Genomic DNA, 20,298 nt, shown 5'->3' on the forward strand with positions numbered 1-20,298 from the left:
CACTTAGATTATATTAATGTTAGGCACATATTTAGGAATAGCTTCAAAAATACGCAGTTTCCCGGGCTCGGATACGAACTCTGATAACAATTTAGTGTACATGAAGTGTAGCGTCCGATTCAAAAAACTAAAAACTCAAAAAAGTTATTGAAAAATTGTTACCGAAAGCCGCAAAAGAAACTAAAGGCATTGTTACTATAAAAAGGATAAGGAAGTCATGGACCACGGATGAAATAATTAGAAAAATAGATGAAATAATTAAAAAGAGTTCATAAATAAATTGAGACAGGTAAAAAATCAAGCAAAAATAGCGTGATAGAAAAAGCTGTGCGAAGAAATGAAAAGTTTGCAGAGGAAGGGTGCAATTGGTGCCCTTTATCAGAAGGTTAAAATGCTATCGGGAAGCCAAAAGGGAAGATCTGTCAACAGTTCTGAAGACATATTAACATAAGCCGGGTATAATAAAATTTGAAGCAAGAAGATCCAAGAGATTTGATAGGAAGATATGACAGAGATATATGACAAAGAACTTAGGTCAACAAGCTTAGACATAGAAAAATAATAGGACGTATGTGACGTGATATATATATATATATATATATATATATATATATATATATATATATATATATACACGTATATACGAGAAAGTATGTAAGAGAAAAAGAGAAACATGCTTTCCTCAATTTTTGATCAGAAAATATGTGCACATGTACTGGTTTAAGTCTACTAAATTGAAAATAAGTAGCAATTATAATAATTTGTGTTATTATCAAGGTAAGAATACTAAAATGAGTAAAAGTTAAACATGCACATAGTTTCAATGTACGTACTTCCTGAGAACCTAAGAGTGGTTCAAGATTTTAGGGTTTACTGTGTTGAAAGATTAATTTAACTTTTGAGTTTATTTAGATGACATTGAATTAAAGTGCATTCGTATAACTTAAAGTTCTCTATTATATTGTGTTTTCCAATAGGAATAGAGTTACTTGCTTGAATCTTGAAATTTGGGATTTATATAGTGCGATCGTTTTCCATTTCCACATAGTGAAGTTAGCAACAACACCAATTTCTGAGTTCATTCTTTCGACTAATGAGAAAACATGAATTAATTTCGCAGACACAAGACTAAATTGCGTTTCATGAAATCAACAGTATATTAGTTCTCAAATGTTTAAGAGGGGAATCCTTTCATACCATATGCACTCCTTCTACCGACAAGAAAAATTTGGAGGGAGGGGCCTCTCAATAGTTCAAAAGTTTTGTACTATATATAATGCAGGTTCTTCTGAAAATCATATAAATATTCTGAACACAACTTTTATTTCAAAACTTTGTTAATATTAAACTACGATCTCATATAACGTAATTAATTGAAATTGTTGGCTTCAATACTTTTTCCAATAAGTTCAATATTTTTTAGATTTCTACCGACAATTCCAAACGAAAGTTTCATCGAGGAAAAACTTGCAGTAAACATAATACCGCTCAATCATACGGCGGGTAAATGATAAAAAATAAAATTTAAATTCATTCATCACCGTAGTTCTAATAGTACGGTAGCATCAAATAACATGCGAAGTAAGAATTGTTGTTACACCTCTAAATTATTAAACAAAACTATTTATTTAACTCACTGTTCCGTGGATTTCTTTCTATTATTCAGTTATTTTAATATGATGCCACAACTCGTAATCCATGCTTCCCTGGACATCCTTTTCCCCCAAGGTATGCTGAGTTATTCATCTTTTTTTTTATAAATCATCTCTTCTCGTTATAATGGATATCAATCCTAGAATATAAGACTTTGGAGTAAAAACAACATCAAAATATTGATAGAATGAAAATGAAATAGCTTTGACGTGGAACGCGAAAATAATAGATTGTATGAAAATAAATGCCCAGAATACGAGGTTCGAATAGTGCTAATCAAAGGAGAGAAGGAAGGTAATCTGAAAGGCATGAAGAAGGTTGGGTTTATCCTTTAAATAATAGCCGAACGATTAAAATGTATGGGTTTATATCTTATGGAATTAGATCTTAATGTGGCCCTTTGTTTTGGAAATAGTTTATGCGAGCACCAAAATGGTATGCAATAATTATTAAATCAAAAAGAAATTTCATTGTCACTAAATGATAACACAAAAAACTTGCTTGCAAAAGCTTAGATACGCGAATACAATCAACTTTAGTTTGAAATGCTCTTATAGCAAGGTTCCAAATCGGCCAAAATAGAAATATCGGCTAAGAAAGCATTGCGGGTCATTACCGAGGAACTCTTTCACAAAAAAACTGTGAATCTGTGCTTCTTCAAGTTGTGCTCGGTATTTTTTTCTTAGCGAAGAAGGGAAATCCTTCTCTATCATTATCCTCAATGCCTCCGTTACCCCTTTTCCATTACTTACACTTGAGCTCCTGCACTTCTGCTCTTTCCTAATGACACACTCGAATCATCACCCTTCTCCATAAAAATCATCTTCCTAATGATTTCCATTCTTTCCCAAATTGATGCAATCTCTGAGTGACATAGTCATCTCATATGCATTACCACTTTGTATTAGGTACCCGTCATTCTTTCTAACGTAGTTCGGGATCAAGCCCGATAGAGCCTACGCTTCCTTAGTTTTCAAAGATAACTGAAAGCAGTCATTAAATCGTTTTTTGTCGCATTTTAAATTTATTGATGCTTCATTGAATGCATTACGAAGTATTTTCACTGCCAGCATCAACTTTATTTTTTAATTATGGGGCCTAAAAAGTAACTACCCAACTAAAACTTTTATAAGATAATAGTATACAATTTCCCAGAAAATAAAGAAGTCATAAATATCATTAAAGAAAAGTATTACCAAGAGCAAGTCATAGAAATACAGAAATGAAGTTTGTATTGCTTTGAAATAATATTCATTATCATCAGGACGTACGTTGTTAAAGATGAAGTTATTTCCAAAAAGAAATAATGACACAGTGAGGAATATATCCAATTAATTAATATGACTTGTGTGCAAATTTTCCTATTAAACCTTTTTAGCCTTGGGTAAGTCTTGGTTTTTCTAAAATAAAAAAATTAATTAACAAATATACTTCCAGGAATAATGTTGAAGAAAGATAATTAGCATTAAAAATACGGAACTAAAAAAATATTATAAAGTTGATCTAAAGCCATTAGGATTATCATATTAAATGAGTTTGTAATTTTCCACAGACTTTAAAGTCTGTGGAAAATTACAAACTCATTTAATATGGACATCAAACAATTCCACGAAACGAAGTCTGAAAGTGTGAGGTATACCAATGGGATTATATGATATAACTCACTATAATTAATACTTAGTCGAAAGAATGTTAAAGGTAACTCTTTTATAAAGGGAAAGGTCTTGCTGGTATCACTACAGAACATTTATACAGGGTTCGTCCGGAAAATAAGTGTACTGATTTTTTCTCGCCGCTCCAGGCGCGCCCAGCACCGCTCTGACGGTCTGCGATTGGAGGGGGGTATGTTGGCAAGCGACGCTGAAAAAGGCAGTCGGCTCTGAGCTGTGGTGTAGTGAAGAGCTCTGTTAACGCGAAACTCCACGCTCGACCCACGTCACGGAACGCGATGCCGAAGTTTTTGGATTCCATCAAATTTGCGGTAAAGCTTGGGAAATCGTCTACCGAAACTGTCGGTATGATTAACCAGGCTTACGGGGAGTTAGCCATGTCCAGAAACATGATCTTTCGGTGGCACAAGATGTTCGTGGAGGGCAGAGAAGAGGTCGACGACGAACCACGGCCTGGACGCCCATCAACGACACTCACCGACGAAAATGTGCGAAAAGTTCGCGATGTACTGAACTCTGATCGTCGTCTTAGTGTTCGGATGATAGCAGAGCAGTGTAATCTTCGAAAACGAGTCGCCCGCGTCCGGCCAGCGATCAAAAACATCTGGCGGCTGCATCACGACAATGCGCCGTCTCACACCGCGCTTGTCGTGTCGGACTTCTTGGCCAAGCACGGCGTGGCAACGCTGCCGCACCCGCCCTACAGCCCGGACTTGGCACCACCGGACTTCTTTCTGTTCCCGAAGATAAAGAGGAGTTTGAAAGGAACGCGATACGGGACTTTGGACGCCGTCAAAGAGGCCGTGACGACGTGTCTTCGAGAGGTTCCCGATGATGCCTTCGCGGGAGCGTTCCAGGAATGGGAACGCCGCTGGAACAAGTGTATCGACTCACAAGGGTCCTATTTTGAGGAATATTAGCCTAAGATATGTAAAAGTGTAATACATTTTTTTTCCTGAGCTCAGTACACTTATTTTCCGGACGAACCCTGTATCTTCGGTCGCTGGATAAAATCATGAGCAAGAGATAAAAATATTTTTTTGATTTTTTCAAACTATTACAAGGATGTACATAGCATGGAACGAAATTTTCAAATTTCACACTTGAAAGTGTTACCTAATTTGAAGTTTTATTTATTTAATCTTCTCACAAGTCTAACCGTTTTGCTTCATCGTTAAGGAGATGATAGGTGATTATCCATTTTAGTTAAGTCCAAACCAACCCTCAGACAGGTTTAATTAATGCACAGAATATTTAAACTTTTGAAAAGATGGGGGTGAAACACAATCCTCAGTGGGGCGTAAAATAGCCCAGTTGATGTTGAAGGGACCCTGACGCCTTGAGGTCCGATTTTTTCCCTGGTCTAACCGCGGAACACAACCAATGCGAAGCAACAGTTAAAAACGATTAACTATTAAATTTTTTGCTGTGAAAACAAATTACACTCAAGAAATAGTATTAAATTTATACCGCAACGTCCAATTGCCCTAATATATAATGCCATCTTAAATATTAAGCGTCTATCACGCTAATGGCCTGAATATTTTGAAAATTGGGACAATAAGTAAATTCAAAGTTGACAAAATCAACTTCATCACATCTGCTATGCAATTTTCATAAGGTACCGCTATAATATTATATAAAAAAACATCATTTACTTTGTTCCTCCAATTTTATTAAGCGAAATCAGACAATCGAAATATAGTTCCTAGCAATGGAAACATGAATTGCTACAGAACGAGAAGATATTAAGCTGTAGTTCCTCCGATTTATTTTTCCAGTATTGTATACAAAAGATTATTGAAGATGGAAAAATAGTGACTTCCATCGCCAAGAGCAGAAATCAACATGTATTATCGAAGCTGTCAAAAATATGTGTGTGTGTGTGTGTATATATATATATATATATATATATATATATATATATATACATATGTTTATTTATTTATATACATATATATACATATGTTTATATATATATATATATATATATATATATATATATATATATATATATATATCAGCGAAGTATGAATATTGGAAACACTTTCAAGCTTTATTCGTGATTTTATATCGTAAAGAAAGCTTCAGAAAATATGTCTCATTTACTCAATGAAAATGTAACGCTTTACCTTTATATCCTGATATCCCGAATTAATACGAGCATGATCGAATTCGATGATATAATTACTGCGTTATATATATTCAAAGAGCAATGGGTACAAGTCATTCCCTTTTTTACATCCCCTATATAAACCCTGATATCTGAAAGCTTAAGTGTCGGCCTACTTATGATACCGCAAAATTGACTTAGAAAATTACAATGCTTTTCTTTATCCCCAGGTTTGTAGTGAGTTTTGGAAAATATTTCTGTCTCAATTAGCCGATATTCTGTTAAATAACGATGTTTTGTAACTTAGTCAACAAAACTTGCGGAAATACATTTTCAATCATTTTTTCTGTGGCTTCGTGTATCGAAGGATAAATGCCTAATTTCACCCGAGGAGTCTGCGTAAGAATATTGCAGATATGCAAAAGGCGATTGCTGCTTATTTGCCGCAGGATTCCGTCTTATTCTCTCTTCCATATTTTACGTTTCCGCAAAGCTATAAAAATGTTGACGACTTTAAAATCCATTTTCTCCGTGGAGTAGAGGAACTACCTTTAAATTTCCCAATGATGTTTTCCTAACTGGTTCTGCCCTGTTTAACCAATCACAGAGGAGAGAAATTTCTCTATGCCGACACTTAAAAAAACCTTATATTTTTTTAACGAGAAAATTTTCAAGTTTACAGACAGGGCAGTTTCAAAGAATAAACTACATTATCCCAAAATCGTTCTTTGGTGAAAAGACGTTCCATCTATCTTCCCCCCTAAACCCACCCTTTTTATTCCCTTGCCCACTCTTTTTCCGAAGCACCATTCCATTCTTTTCTTACCCTCAACCCTTTTTAGAGTCCCTTCCAATCTCCCCGGCAGTATCACCCTTCCCCAAACCCACCCCATTCTGACCTGCCTCTTCCTCATTATCTCGCTTCCATGCCTACTGCCTACCGACTTACCTATCCACTGCCACACCAACGCAGAATAACACACACACCCCCACTTCCCACCCATAGTTCCATTTTCTTGGCTCCAATCCTCCCCTCCCCTGGCCTCTCTCTTTCTCCTTGGCAAACTCCCATCCCACCACCTACCTCCACTCTTTTTTCTTCTTTTAATTATTCCCATTTGACTCCCCCCCACCCTCCAACTATCCTTCTCCAATCTCATCCTCACACTATTCCTTAACCCTCCACCTCCGCGGACTAATTTGTTTCCCCTTTTTTCCCTTAACTTTGTCTCTCCCTCGAAACAGAAGGGGAAAAAATAACGGTTCTGGACCATTCTTCTTCCTGTCTCTCCATATATCCTTCTCTTCTCTCACCCCCTCCGTCTAACTCTTTTCTTCACCCTCGGCCGGGATGAAAGTGGAATGGTAGACTGTGCGTCGACGGAAGAGAAGGGATTACTTACCACCAATATGCGACTTTTTACGCGGCCACGTCTATTAAGTGGAATTCTACAGTTTTCATGTCACCGTGGATGAAGCTGCACGTTTTCGTCTCGCCAGAATTCCTATTTAGACATATTTTCTAAAGACTCATTCATTTCAAAAGATAAGATTGGTGATACAGGGGCATTTGAAAACATTGTTAAGCTAAATTTTGTCTAGCAACATCTGAGAGAGAGTTCAATTGCAATTAATAATTTACTTTCCAGCATAAACTTCAATCAACATTTTTATGTGGCACATATATTTTTTAAATGAAAATGATCGAATTCAAAAGTAACCAAATAGTAATTGAATGCAACTGGTCGCAAGAAGTAGATTAAAATACACGATAGTTATATAGAAGATGAAGAAGTAGCAAATTAAAAAAACAAAATTAACACAGTTCCATTGCTGGAATCATAATAAATTAATATCAATTTTACATTTTAGTTACCATTATTAAAAATTCTCAAGAAAAGATTCTTTCAGGCAGAACACTGTTATTAAACGTAGTACAATAATTTTACTCCTTCAAAGTTATATCAGGAACTAGAATATTAGAAGCAATAGAACTCTGAAATTTCAATCTTCGCCAAAAAAATATGGAAAAAAATATACCTGTAAGATCCAGCATTCAAATTTAAGCGCACGAATATCTGAAATATTTTAATTTACGTCATTGCTATTATTTGGTGGTATCCCGTATTACATAGATTTTTAATAGATGGAAGCATAGCGAGTCTATATTTTTTAGTCTCCCCTATTAAGACTCAAACTCAAAGCGCAGGTGACAAGAAACTTTTCTTTAATCGAGTATATTCCTGCCTCCCTTAATTCCATACAGGTTTTGTACTTCTATCCTCCCGGTATCTGAATCCTAATAAATCATAGGATATCTCTTAGGATTAATTTCAACTGCCTCTACGGAGACGATGTATGCGGGAAGATGAGGAGATTCGAGAACCTAAGGAAGAAGAAACAAAAATTTCTCTTTTTCATGGCGTTTCTTCAACATTACAGATACTCGTGCACTCGTGCCACGCTTTTTCACCGTTTTTGGAACAAGGCTACCCAGAGAACTCAGTCCCAGGCAGAGTGTCCTAAATAAAGCAGCAACATTACGACGCTGACCACATTAACCTGAAGACTTTTCCAGGACTCGGGGCGAAACCGTTGTCTAAGAATCAACCTACGCGACGGTGATTCCCGGAAGCATAATGGATCCTTCACCAGATCGACTTTGCGGAAGCCTTGAAGTTAAACTAAAGCTTTATCATCTGCATATTTGACTTCATAAATTTCCAACGACTTATATTCATATGTACAGTTCTTCTAATACCACTTTAACCATTTTTCCAGCATTTACACTAAAAAAGTACGTGTTTAATGAGTCACTTTTGTCTTACTTTTCTTCCTAATCTTACTCAGTCTGACTCTACATCCGGCCCACCCACCCACCTGATAAGCATCCGATCAGTCTACGGCGTGTGCAGATTTCTTTAATATTTAGCCGTTCATCCCTCCTATATACTCCTACTTTCTGCATTACATTCATTAATTCTACTTAATATAATCCATTAAACGATTTATAGAACTCTTCCAAAGAAACAAATACATCCTGATTGTACTATAATCGCCATTCTATTAGTGACCTCATTACTACCATTTAGTCCCGCATAAAGTTCATCCTTACTGGTCAGCCCCTAAAAAGCATTTGGCTCTCCTCTATATCGTCTTAATGATGATCCTGAGTACCATATGATATACCCATGTTTTACTGCAATATTTTTTAATTTTCTCGACTCTCCTAAAACATATTCTAGATGTTATCAGATAAATATTTTACCGCTATAAAATGTAGAGAGTAAGATACATAGGAGTTAGTGGGACAGATACAGGAAGGCACAATTTTGTTAGACTTTCGATGATCGTGGGTAACGTGACCTTTATCGACTTAATTTGACTGTCAATAAATGATATCCATTTAGAATAATATTACGGAATTTTGTCACCTCTAAACATAAACTAAAATATGACACGCGTTGATATATTGGGTAATTTGCCGAAAAACCATATGGTTCCATATTATCCACAAAAAATGAGAAAACTTATTAACAATCCTGGCGTTCGTCCCGTTAAAAACACTTAATTATGAAAAAGATTCGATCATAAAAATAAAAAGTTTAGAATCCGTACAAATTGTCCTTCATGGAAGAAATTTCCAGTAATTTTGAAGAAAAAATGTTTTTTCTAATCAAGGAGCATCACATTTAATTACGTGCAGTCATTTCAATATCAAATTCAGTTAAATTTACTGAAATTTTAATTATTCCCACAGATAATGCATAAAAAGTAGCTTCATTAAAAAGTAGCTTATTAATGCTTAATTACCGCATATTGATGACAAGTTCCTCGTTAATTAATTGATTAATTCGTTTACGTAATTAGTTAAGACTTTAAATACGACAAATATTATTGCTATAATAGCACCCCCACATGCTTAAACAATCGAGAACTGCAGGGTAAATACTGTGCATTAAAAAATAATAGAGAATATTACCGAGAAATAAAAATCTCACATTATCATTAATGTCATAAAAATAAGCCATATTATACAACAGCGTCTCTGGACATCATTCAACATTGCCTTCATACATTTTTCTAACTCTGGACAAAACTACTGTTTAACTATTTCGTTTAAAATAGCACTTAATAATGAAACAATTAATACAAAAATCATTACTTATTAGTGAACAAGCACATGGCTGGGCTTAAAAATTCCATAATTTTTCTCAAAATTTTCTTCGAGTAATCAGTTTTACATATCATGATTTGTAACAGGAAAACGATCAATCTTGATAATAGTTCAATACTATTTAAATTGCCTTACAATTCGATAAAAGTCAAAACTACGTTAAACCGATGGTTGGACTTTCCTGGTGACATGATTTCTGCTATACAAGAAATAATTTCGAGAGAGGAATCATTTTTCTATCTTATGAACGATCGAAGAGATTACTGAAAAGGAAGACGATTGGCGATATTGAAAGATTGATTTACCTTAGGTTTCGTTCAAGTGATGATGGTGAACTCAAATGCTTTAGTTTTAAATAGATTTGTTAAATAAGAGTATGCATTGAAAAAATGCAATGATATTGCCTAACGCAATGATTAGATACAGTGAATATATTTCCTTAAGTTTTCGGTACATTTCTTGGAAAAAGTATTTTCGGTACATTTTCATTCCAATTAACAAAAGGAATAACTAATCAGTTTCGAATACAATTAAATAAAACTATATGCAGCTGCTTAAGCACATACCCTTAAAGGGATCGGTTAGAGAACCTCCTTGGATCATTTAAATATCAGTGAAGGGTCGGAGTAAGGTGTACTTTTAAAATCGATGAGTTGATGCATCGAAGAACGGTGTGACATAACCGTAAACTTCTATAAAGCATTTGCACTTCGCTGCTTGATATTTAAAGACGCCACTCATAAAATAGAACTAACATTCCTTATTCCCACGAAAAATGCAACTAAGGAAACAGTTAATTGATAGAATTGATGTGTCTACACAGAAAAACAGGTAGACGGTGAACAATTTTTATTCGTCACTGAAACTCCGATGAATATTATACTAAAACATGAAGATGGATTCATTAAATATGCGGTAAGCTATTCCTGCGATTTATAACTTTTATTTTAATATTAGATAAATCCATTACCCTCTTTTACATCATCTTCCTTCGACGTGGAAATCGACATCATGCATTTTCTTTGAATACATTTTTAAAAACTCTGAACATAATATAATTGAAAATAATGTTTACAATTTATAAAATTTTAGTGCTCCTATTTTTGATTCAATAAATTCACTAAATTTTTTAATAAAAAATAAACACCCTTCTTATGTAAAATAAACCATTAATCGTACTTATAAGTTTACGTTTCGTGATCTACATATCATTATACATAACTTATGACTTTTAATTCATTTCCAACCAAGTTTCTAGTTCATATTTGTAATATTTTGTTACTTTTGAATTATGTACCGTAGATGCTACAGAATTCAGGGAGAATTAGAGCACCGAATTATATTTTTAATACAGTTAATCTATGTGCAAAATAAAAGTGTTTCGCAATATTTGGGCCAGTTTGCTTTCTAACTAACGCATAAAAGGCTATTCCAAGCAAATGTTGAGCATTTTCGTTCCATTAAGACAGTGAAATTATAATAACTGATAAAGATAATAAAAGAATAACAATAAAACCTGGCAGATGATTTGTAATTAAAAAGCGAATGATTGTTAAACGTGATCCAAAGTATTCTAAACGTATATAACCTTTTTTTTGCATTATGTAAAATATAACTATATTTTACTTTCATATAGCTTGAGAATGAATTCCAACAAAAAATTAAATTAAATTAATATATTTCTCTTAAGTTTTTTATGAATGGTTGAAAGCGTGAAAAAATACCGAGTGAAAAAATCAAACAGTTTCAGTCATTGTGCCACTGCAACCAATTATTTGTAACCGTTACCCCTGGGACGAATTATCTCCATGGTAACCTCTAACACCGTACTACATTCCTGGTGACACCACCGCCTCAACTTTTAATAGGTTTCCACGGCTCTTGCAAAGAAGTTCCGACCCCAGAAAATCCCCTGGTGATTAGCGGCGCTGAAGGAGGTAGACATACTAAGGAAGGAGAAAAGGCGAGTGAACGCGATAAAACGCATTTATATTCAAAGAGACCATTGTTCCAATGGTTTGCTCTCCTCAGCGCTGCGAATGCCAATGAGCAATGAACCAGCAGGAATTGAGCACCTCAGCGTATGAAGGAGCTCCACGTTTTCCAAGGCGACAAAGTGCTTTGGAACTCAAGAGTTAGATTTTACTCAGAGTAAGAATATAGGAGAAATGGTTCTTTATGACTCACATTAGTTTCCAAATACTTTTGCAAGCTTTCCAAACCTTGTAATGCAGCTAGACGCCATGATTGAGACAAATTCGGGCGCGATAAAACTGCTCGAAGAGTCAATACGCTGATTTCAAAAAATGCGTTTAAGTATTCTTCATTGCATTCAATTTATTTATATTAAAACTATTGGCAAAAATAGAACTTGAAGTGTAAGAAGTAACAAAAAAAATAGAAAACAATCACACTAATCATATAAAGATTTGTGCAAATAATTGTTGTAGGTGTTTACGGAATAAACCAACACAAATTTGAATTTTCAAACTCTATACTCATAACCCCACGTGCATCATTGCATAGGCAAGAGACGTAATTTTACTATATCACACGAGTAGTTTTTTGTTAATAGCCATGACCAATTGCAAAACAGTGCACAAAACTGTTGCAATTTACCTTCATCTCCGGTTGTAAACTTTATAAAAAATAAGGAAGTAATAAATACTGTGTTTAAGGACATTTTCAGTATCTAGTGCAATAAGATTCCATTTTACTTGTAAAGCAAGCCACTGTTTCACTTCGATAAGCATTACAACTAACAGTTTAATTATGAATATAATGAAGGTGATTTCTACAGAACGAGCGTTTTTTCATCTACACATTTCTCCTTTTCCTCTACAAATAGATCAATAACTGATTGTTAGATGGATAATTTATCTGTTCAAGAAATATTCTGACACACCTAGAAAAACACTTTGAGCTTCAGTAACAGAAAATTACAGGTTATATAGTGTATTCTATGGTTATTTCCCATTCGCCTTAACATGATGAATTCCGTTTGATAATAAAAAATGCATTTTTTTTATTTCTCAATCTCTTCAATGAGTTTTATGAAATTATGTTAGTAATAATTTACAAATAATTGACTCTTAGAAACCAGTGACGAGATATGAGCAATGAAATGAACCCTTCGAGTACAAAGCTTCCAAATTTTTACCACCCTCAAAATGGATGCATGACGCATAGAAATATATTCTCATGAAATCGATTATCTTTGGGTTTAACGGAGTCAATTATTCCATGAACAATAACAAAATCTAATCTTTGTTTTACAGAGTTGAGAGTGGTGATAAAATTATGAATGCATTCCCATCTCATTCTCCCTACGCTTTATTTACTTTATGCTTTTTAGTTGCATTAATATATGAAATAAACGCTGATCTGAAACAAATTATACATCTTACGGTAAAATAGATTTGTAAAATAAATATATTTTACTCGCGCAACATTTATAGAGAGGTAAACTCCGACGCATTGATGATATAGCAATAAAGTCATTTATTCGATATTTAATCTCGTTAATTTGGAATCAAAATTTAAGCAAGCAAAACGAATATAATAATAAATAGTATACGTTCTCAAGAAATTTGCGGAATATATATCGATATTTTATTGTGATAAGCAAATGAAACCCTTTAACATGTACCTTACAGTGTATGAAGCAAACATATCCATGTGTGAAAAAACATCAACTGATATTTTTATTTTATTTTGACTAGGATGTAATGAAATGGTATACATCACCTCTTATCTAATTTTAAAGTGGAGATTAATGTATGAATGTGATAAACAATGTTTATTTTTATTAAGCCAATTGTCACAAAAATATTCCTGATTTTTTTAAGTTCTAGTTAAAATTAAAGAATACATCATTATTTTGGGAGAAAAATTTGCATTAATTGTCATAATGTGTTCAATAGAAACATAAATATATAAGTTACAGTATTTGTTAATTAAATGGATATATATATATATATATATATATATATATATATATATATATATATATATATATATATATATATATATATACATTAATAATAGCAGTACATTTTTGCTAGATAATATCGATACTGATTATGGTTACAAGTTCCCTCTAACGATATTCGTTCAAATAAATATAAGAACGTTTATTCTTATCTTCAGAAGGAACGTACTTTGTCCCCCCCCACATCAAAGAAGAAGCCATGTTCCACGAAAATACTTAAAAACAGCAATGAGTCATGCTGGCTCTTGCGCCACAAAAAACTTTGAATTATAATTCACCATAAAATTTTAAACAGCTCACAGTTTAATGAGTCAAAACTTGAAGACAATTGTAATAATATCGCAGAAATCAGTTTCAATAACCGACGAAACAGGAGTACTAGAGTATATTGTTGAAAATATCATAAACGGACTTTTCTGATTTCTATATGTTTATTTAACAATCAAACCTAGAGGTACCTTAACCTAAAGTAAAATGAGTCAAAAAGTTAACCTATAGAGAAAATAAAATTAATGCTCTATTTTCTTCATAGATATGCTTCTATTCAGTATATATACGTCGATTTACGGGATAAAGAATAAACTATTGTCGCCAAACTTATCGACAATATTTTCAGCAACGATATTTTTTCCACGCCGTGTCCAAAACCGATTTGAATCTTCCTCATAGCCGTCACGTCATTGTTATCCCCGGGCAGAATATTTGGTGCACTACCGTTCCTGTCAGTTCAGATGGTGTTTTTTTATATTCATGAGAAAGGTTTAATTTTATTAAGCATGAGTTATTCCGAGCCGTAATCCATTCGCAAAGAACTGCATAATGAAACAAAGTTACACCTTATAGTAATACGGAAAATATTTACTACAATTCGGAAGATAAATATTAATACAACCAAATAAATTATTGAATGTCCATTCCATATTACACCACTAGCATTTTAACCAAAAGCACATTTAACTGGACATGAAATTACCCTTTAAGTCTTCTATGATATTCAACAAAATCCATCTACTCTTTTATCAAGTTGGCATTTTATATGTAAACACAAAAAAAATCGGCTAACCCTTCACCTCAGTTAAAAAATCAACACATTGTATCCTCCAACTGCATATTTTAAAGTGATATAGTGCAGAAAACACAATTATTTTCAAAAAAGTACGGAGCTTTACTTATTAGCATTAATAAAAACGAAAGTTATTCGTTTAATCAATAAATTACCTCCCTACTTGGGATAAAATGTCCTGGGTTACACTGAAAATAATTCTTTAATTGCCTTTTTTCTATGATTCCGGTAAGAACTGTATGATATGTTAGTTGAATGGGAATCTACACTTGGCTATCATTACCTGAGTCTAAGTTGTCTGCCATTGTCAGCCTCTTAAATGAATCTAGTGTGGTCTTCGACCAATCCCCAATCACTTAACCATGGATTTCTAAAGTCGTCTGGTGTGTTTATTAGTCATCAGTTAAGCAGATAACTACATGGCGAGAGGTCCTTTTTCCTCAAATGTACTGCTTTGGTTGACTGCATCGGGCATCAAATTTTATAACAAACTACGATTTACCAAAAAAACACGTTTTACTTTCAAATTACTAGTCTATTTGAGGATATTGACCTAAACTGATAATATATTCATGAGAGTCACCCAGTTGCAAATGGGTGACGGTACGATAGAAAATTAATAGCAAAGATTGTTAATTAATTATAATTGATAAATATATTCTTAATGTATTGATGCAAACCTTTCGGTTCATTACAAAGGGACATAACTGCGTTGATTTTTATTGTAACTTAAAATTTAAACTATTTGTGCGATATAAGACCAGCTTTTTAGCGTAAAGAATACAATAAATTGTCTTGATATTGATTATGCAAAGTCAGGTTGTGAATCTTCCTTAATTTGCATTTAGTAGCCACAGAACCATTTTTGCACTATGATAACTACATTATAATATTGATAATAAAATTAAAATAAGTTTCAACCATTGCTTAAATGAGATCATAAAACATTTTGGGTAAAGTTACGAAGAAGATTATCAGATGGGTTAAAAATACTCAAACACTCAAAAAATATTACTGACAAGCAGTTTTATACACACACACACATATATATATATATATATATATATATATATATATATATATATATATATATATATATATATATGAACTTGTCCGACTAGAAGGCCATAAAGACTGGAAGATGTAAAATTTCGAAATAAAAGAATTATAAAATAAGGCGGACGTTATGTTGAAATGAATAAAGGAGAAAAAAGAAATAAATAGCAAAAGGGAACCTAAAACAAACGACAGCGAACCCCCCTGACAAATAGTATTTTTAAATGTATTTTGGAATCAGAAAAAATTCTGGTCAATGATATGATATTCCTGGCAATACTTCAGACCCGAAATGTATGTATATTATACGGCGAGATGAATAATGATAACGTGCTGTCTTCCCACCGGGACCCAGGTCCGAATCCCGGAGACGGCAGATATTTTTAAGTGGTATCCCGGTCCCTTCTTGAGGCGCTTTGTGAAGCGTACCTGTACTTGGAGTGAGTACGGCGTCCGTCGGATGGGACGTTAAACTGCTTCGTTAAGAGTAAGCTAATGCCGACGCCGGGTTTCTCTCCACCCAACCTTCTTTACCATACATTCTAAACGGCGCAAATGGCCTTAGCTGTCGGTTGCCTCCCTTAAAAACTACTACTACTGTTATGATTTCGTGGTGACTCGGAGGACTTAGGACTTTATGGCCATTAATCCTTAAGGTTATGCAACTAACTTTGTGAAACTGTCTTGAACTTTGCCTATATTTTGTCTAGGTTTCATATTTATATGTATGTTGCGCATACGAAAGAACAATAGGCATTTAAATTATGCCTATGAAATTCTTGAGGCCTCCATGGTGATAAAATAAAACTAATATCATGACTTGAAGTACCAAAAGTTATAAATTGCAAATCTCAAAACGGCTAGTCAATGCTTTCACGGGTTCATCTTTGATAGCTTAATCACCTAAATGTGATACCTCGTATAAAAGTAAGTTAATTAACGTAAGCTAACAATATTACGCAATAGAATAAGTATTAAGTAAGCAATAATTTTCTGAATTAATGACGATTAGTAAGAATGGCAACACCAAATTATAAACATACAAATGACTTTTAGGAAAACAAACCAATCATTTAACTCCAAATTCCATGGAAAAGTCATAGCCTATTGAATCTCTGATTTCCCTATTTTAATAAACCATCTTACAAACAGAGAGAGGATAAGCTTAGGTAATTTCCATGGGAAGTAGTTTTAAATTCAATCGTTTAATGACTTGTGCATGAAGTCATTGAACGATTAATACAATGTATGTAAATAAATTGTACTTTAAGTATTTCCTAATCTCGGTCAGAAGCTGTAAAAATAATTTAGCATTCCAACTACTAGCATAATTGGTGGTCCTGAGAATTATAGACGCCATCTCACAAGTTTCAGGGGCCATAATGATTCCAGACTGGTGCGAAGTACTTGCCGAGCTCTGAATGAAAGGGCCGCGCCGGAGACGCTGACGATGCAACAATCACAGCACCTCCAGAGTTCTCGCGAAACCACCGCCACCGCCCGACCCTCCGCAGAGCGGCCCATTCCCGCTTTCTTCCCCGTCTGTACTCACCTCCCTTCCCCTCCCCAACACAAGATCCCCCGAACCCTTACCCACTAACCATCCCTCCCGAAAAGTTCCACCGCGCGTCGCCTCCGAAGGCGGAGACGAACTTCAATCAAACCCTCTCCACGGTCTGTTATCTCGCCCTATCCCACACCCCTATCCACCCATCCGCTCGCCTCACTCCCGCTTAACCTAACCCTCGAAACACGCCCCCCCTTTCCTCCACCCTCACCCCCATTTTACGGCCCGAACCATAACAGCTCGAGCGGGCAATACCCCACCACCTTCGAAGAAACTTCCACCCAAGTTTAGGGCGTCGCCTTAAAACATGCTCCGGTGAGTAAAGGTACTCTCTCCCCCTCGCACCCCTCCCATGAACCTCTCTTCTTTCCAAGCCCCCCAGACCTTATTCCCCACGAGGTGAAGAAGGAATGGGGAGTTCGAGAGAAGGAGTGGAGTGGAGAGGGACCTCGCCGACCGACTCACGGAATGTAACGAGGGTGTCATCGGGAGGACAGAGAGCAAGTAGGTGTGTGTATGTGTGCTTGTATATATGTGGTGGGGAAAAGACGAGTTGCTTTGGGAGGTAGGAATAGAGAGGGGCGGAGAAAGAGAGAGGGGAAGGCCTGACTTGGAATGAATTTACTTTTAAAATAAAAAAGGTAGCCGGGGAGGAAAATGCATGGGGGAGAGAAAATCCCGAGGCCATCAGAGATAAGCCGGCGAAAGAGAGTTCTTGTTCAAAGCCTAACTTGTTTCCACACACAAACACTCACACACACTCAAACAAATAGTGACGCTGGAAACCCATAAATAAGATCCGCTCTTCGTTACACTCTATCTACATTCTAACCATGAGTAAGGATGATTTAACTGCATCACGGATCTTCTTCAAGAGGGTCGACTACCACCAAGGGCTATTCAAATCTCCAAAATTGTCATAAATCTCAAATAATTGCGAAAAAAAGTTATTTTATCGTCAGTGGCTCGTTACTTTGTGTACTTTTTACCCTACAATAAAGTTAATGTGACCCATTGAAAGTATTAGTCTTGGAATGAATTGCTCCATAAAAACCACATTTCCATGCTTTTAAAACGAAAAAAATGAGGGCAATCCTAAGTGTATAACCCCATTTAATGAAGAAAGGTCTAATTTTCCTTGCGTTTCTTGTTTCGAAAAAAAAAATATCGGTAATATTTTTGACACAATAAACTGAAAATATCAAAACAGCAGTGAAACCGTCTTCGCATTTTTGGGACATAATTATTACGCGCAAAGCCGCATACTTTCTTGGGAAGAAGAACCGGGATGAGTTATTTCGTAAGCGAAAACGAAGAATAAACCAGCATGCAATAATATAAGCGGAGCATATAGAGGCCCACTGTTTTATCATGGAAAGGAATCATCTATTAAAAGATCCTAAGAGAAGAAGGGCATGTAAGTAAGCCATCGCCCAGGAGTGAAAATCGGAGAAAAGATATGGAAGCAAGATTGCGAGAAGAGAAACAAATGCAGGTAGCAGAGATTGAGAGCTGCGGGCGTGAAGTGAAAACTAAGCGGAAGGGGGAAGAATGGACTCGGAATGGAGGTATGTATTGAAGAAGAGAGCGAGGAGACGGAGGGAAAGGTGGACACTTTGGGGAATGATGATGGACCAATCGAAAGGGCGAAGGACTCTCTCTCCCTCACTTAAAGGAAGGAGGAAAAACACAGCAGGAGAAGAGGAAAATTATACGCACGTGCGTGTGGAGGATTTGATCCTGAGATTTCTCCTTTGGGGTTAAGGCGGTTAAAATAGGCGGCCAGGGGCAAGTGGAGAGAGAGAGGTCGGAGGTTGGTATTGAAGCGACTAAATCGAAAAGAGACTTCACGGGTCTCCATTTCCTCAGCAATTTCAGGATTCCCCTGAAATTTGGTATGTTCTGGTCCCAGAAATGCCTTGCCTCCAAATTGAATAGATCCCGGAACTTAGAAATGCTAATTCAAACTGAGAATTATGGTTTTATTTTGACAGAAGTTTTTAAATGTATCGATTATTTACTACTATTTGAATAAATAGATATTGAATGATAAGTATTTTTGCCTATATTGATCATAATCTGTAGTTACCATTCATCAATTTTGAGGGTGTAAAATTTTTCGAATACATTTAATTAATGTACACCTCGCCATCGGATTTGTTAAACATATTATCAAACATGACATCTCACTTTTTTGGCATTAGTATACTCTATTTAGCGAAATATACGAGTTCATCATAATACTTCGACATATCTATTAAATTTGAATTCATACGTTTGTAAATAAATAGATGAACGAAATTTATATTCAATTTCATGCCTTCTAAGTGGGGATATGGAGAGTATTCGTGGATTAGGAAAGGGGAAAATAAGACAAATTATTCCTGGTAAAACATTTGGAGTCCAACCTTCTCAAATTAAAAATATCCAGGAATTAAGCAAGGCGACGCTAAATGCTCGCCCTCTCGGTGGTGCTCTGGTGGCTGTGACCGTAAGGTCACAGGGCAGTGGGAAGCCGGTTCGGACGGTTGGGTTGCTGGAGGACAGCAAAGAGGTGAGAGACAGAAAGTGAGGGCCGGGTTACGGACAAGGTGATTTGGGCAAGGGCGGCTATACTGTATAAGAAGGGCAGGAGGTTTGGGAGGCGTTAGGTCGAGGATAAAGGAAGGAAGGGATAGGGTGGGGTTGAAATAAGGCAGCTAGATGGTCTCGAGACAGAATAGATGAGTAAGTGGAAGGCTAAGAGGATTGGGAGGGTATGGGTACGATATGGCTATTGAAGGGGAGGGTTGGAAGGACGAGGTTTGAATGGAGGTCGGGGAATAGGGACAAGAGCGAAAGATAGCGGCACAACCCCTCGGGAAAGAGGACAGTTAGATGGGGTTGGACAGAAGAGAGCGGGGCGGGCCGGTAGACATAAGCGTTAAATGGGCTGTGCGAATGGAAAAAGCTGGGCGGGAAAAGGGGGCGTGTCCCGGACACGAGGGTGGTTGCTGGTGTTGGTGGGA

This window comes from Hetaerina americana, unplaced genomic scaffold, assembly GCF_022747635.1.
Source record: "Hetaerina americana unplaced genomic scaffold, ioHetAmer1.1.p SCAF_6, whole genome shotgun sequence".
NCBI lineage: Eukaryota > Metazoa > Arthropoda > Insecta > Odonata > Calopterygidae > Hetaerina > Hetaerina americana.